Source organism: Phoenix dactylifera, chromosome 6 (genome assembly GCF_051530095.1).
Source record: "Phoenix dactylifera cultivar Ajwa chromosome 6, Ajwa_hap1_PhDact_Kaust_v1.1, whole genome shotgun sequence".
Classification (NCBI taxonomy): domain Eukaryota; kingdom Viridiplantae; phylum Streptophyta; class Magnoliopsida; order Arecales; family Arecaceae; genus Phoenix; species Phoenix dactylifera.
The window spans coordinates 26,971,543-26,974,757 of NC_143195.1; the positions used below are offsets into that span (position 1 = coordinate 26,971,543).

Consider the following 3,215-nt stretch of genomic DNA (forward strand, 5'->3'; position numbering starts at 1 on the left):
TCGGAAAAAAACTTCACTTTGAACCTCAAAACCTAGTGCTTACATTTTGTGGCTCCCTAATTATCAATCTGTTCTGTTTGTCCATGATGGTTTCGTGGTATGATCATTATTTTAGAGCTGGTAAAAAATAGTTCCATTGGAATGATATATCCAGTGTTCACAACTTTGCCTATAGGTTGAAGGAGTTTGAAGGAGATTAATTGATTCTATGTGCCGCAGTGCCTGTTTTTAAAAGTCAAAGCATTCATGGATGATGCCACCGAGGTTGACAATGATGCAATCAAAGCGCCAGCAACTCTTGACTTGAATTGTGCCCATTACAAATTGGCTGTCATGATGTCCTCATAGCATACAAGGGGTTTCGTGAGGGGAAAAAAAGCTCTCCTAGTCTTTGTTTACTCATTTAGATCCTAGTTTCAAGGAAACTTCCAATTGCCTCATCTGACCTATAAGTATGGCGCTGCATCTGTTTCCATGGCAGAAGTGAAGCTTTCATCCCATTCTCAGACTAGCAAATTGTTCCAGCTTTTATTCCCAGCTCCACTTAAAGAAAACTGCCATGGAGAGTAGCACTTCCAATCATCAAAACCTCCATTTTGTTCTGATCCCATGGTTAGCCCCAGGCCACATGAACCCCATGATCGACATCGCCTGCTTGCTCGCCGAGCATCATGTGACCGTCACCGTCCTCACCACTCCTGCCAATGCCTCCCGTATCCGATCAACCATCGACCGCATCTCCAATTCCGCTCTTCCAATCCAATTCATCCCCCTCCACTTCCCCGGCACGGAGGTGGGCTTGCCTGAGGGCTGTGAGAACATGGACAGCATCACCTCCACAACCATGATCACCACCTTCCTTAGCGCATCCAAGCTCATGAGGAAACAGATGGTGCACCATCTCCACAAGCTGAAGCCTGCCCCAAGCTGCATCATAACCGGCATGGGCTTCGCATGGACGTACAAGATTGCTCGAGAGTTCGGAGTTCCTTGCTTTCTCTTCCATGGCTTCAGCTGCTTCTCCCTATTCTGTTTACACAACCTCCATCTCTACAAGTCTCATCAGACTGCATCCTCCCCCACCGAGCCCTTCCTGCTGCCCGGCTTGCCTCACCGGTTCGAGATCACGAGGTCGCAGCTGCCACTGTCTTTCCAACTGTTGCCCCAGCATCAGGAGACGTGCGACGAGCTGAGGGAAGGCGAGCTGGCGGTGGACGGCGAGGTTGTGAACAGTTTTGGTGAGTTGGAGCAAGGGTATGCTGAAAGGTTGGAGGCGACCACCGGGAAGAAGGTTTGGACCGTCGGGCCTGTATCTCTATATAACAAAGGGCGGTCGGAGATGGCGGAGAGAGGGAAGAAGTCCTTGTTCGACGTGCAGTGCTTGAATTGGCTTGACTCAAAGAAGCCACAGTCCGTAGTTTATGTTAGTTTTGGCAGCATGGGTAGATTTACGCCAGAACAGATGATGGAGCTGGGCTCGGGGCTGCTTGCTTCAAACCGGCCTTTCATTTGGGTGATCAGGGAAGGAGAGAGGTCATCGGAGGAGGTGGAGGACTGGCTTATGGAGAAGCTCGAGAAGAATGCGGATTCAAGGTGTCTTCTTATAAGGGGGTGGGCACCGCAGGTGATGATTCTGGCACATCCAGCGGTCGGAGGGTTCGTCACCCACTGTGGTTGGAACTCGACTCTTGAGGCCGTGAGTTCAGGGTTGCCAATGGTTACTTGGCCTCTGTTTGCGGAGCAATTCCTAAATGAGAAGTTGATTGTGGATGTCCTGGGGATCGGGGTGGTGGTCGGGGTCCGGACTGCCACGGAGTGGGGGCGAGGGGGAGAGGATGGAGTTTTGGTGGGAAGGGAGGCGGTTGCCATGGCCGTGGAGAGGTTGATGGATGGAGGGGAGGAGGGGAAGGAGAGGAGGAGGAAGGCTAAGGAGCTGGGAGAGAAGGCAAAGAAGGCTTTGGAGAAGGATGGCTCTTCGTACTCGAGCATGACAAACTTAATTCAGTACGTAGCAGAACGTTCTGCAAAGAGGGCTGGGTTCATAGCTGGTTAGTCATTTGTATTAAGATGTGGGGTGCTTAGTTATTGTTTTAGTTATTGCATTTATTTATTTACTCTTACGAGATATTTGATGTGTTGATTTTTTTGTTAATAAAATAAACTTGTATTGAAAGGTTAGAAAAATCACATTTCATTACTTTCTATTTGATGTGTGCAATAGCTCCTTGACGCAAGAACAATGATATGAGAATCAAAAGATGTTTGAAATGATTTACTAAAATGCAAGGCAAGGTTCATTTGAACCATTGAAACAGAGGTGTTGGGCGATGGCAATAGTGTTTCTATGATTAAAATTTGATGGAAGAGCAATGTTGAACAATGATAGTTGACTTGGTGTTTGTGGAAACCGAATAGTGCTAAAAAACAATATGTGGCAAATAGCGGTCTCAACTCCTAGAATATAATTGTCTGGCATTGGCTGGCCGGCCTCTGGTTAGGTGAGTTAGGGAAGAGTAACAAAAGGAATAAAAGGTTTTTCAGTGAGTAGTACCATTTTTTTTTTGCTTTCTACAAGATCAGAGGATCACATATGGTTGGCAGTATCCTATTAAAATGTTCATGAACTACATTTTTCGTTGAGTATGGATTTTATTTTTTTGTGCTGAAACGGATGTATATCATGAATCTTTGTGGTACATTTTTTTTGCGCCACAGAGTTGTGCATGCACATATTGCCACCAAGTCATCCATCTCAAAAATATAAGACTCTCGCTCATTTTGAAAATCGAGACGATCATCTTAGGGTGCTAAATGCATAGCAAGTTGCCAATAGGGAGATTGTGTGAGAGGCTTCCATATCTAAGATAAGTGGTGTGGTGATAATCCAAGCATGCGTAGCCCATTGCGATGCAAAAGATGCACCATGGAGGACCCCATTTTTATTATCTTCATAAAGCCGGCATCATTTTCATCTAATTAGTTACCATTGGTTCTATTGGTCAATGATATAGCTCGATGAGCTTATGTCATAAAACCTAGTGTGTTGGGCTATGGAGTAGTAGTGGCTAATCCACTTATTTTTCGCTGATGGTTGAGCATTCCAGATATCCTACCACTCTTATTAGCTTGTCCCTGTGGTTATATTTATCTACCAGAAGTTCTAGATTCAATTTTTGGATGGTACATCTCAAGAACTTTAACATGGACAATGATGA

The 3,215-nt window shown here is 45.6% G+C and overlaps 1 pseudogene across 1 annotated transcript; it reads left to right on the forward strand.

Moving 5' to 3' along the window:
- The first annotated feature begins 463 nt into the window (after window positions 1-463).
- On the forward strand, window positions 464-2,348 carry LOC103710378 (UDP-glycosyltransferase 73C3 pseudogene; annotated as a pseudogene). Its single transcript, XR_016395763.1, has one exon. The product of XR_016395763.1 is annotated as a UDP-glycosyltransferase 73C3 pseudogene (transcript).
- Window positions 2,349-3,215: the final 867 nt, after the last annotated feature.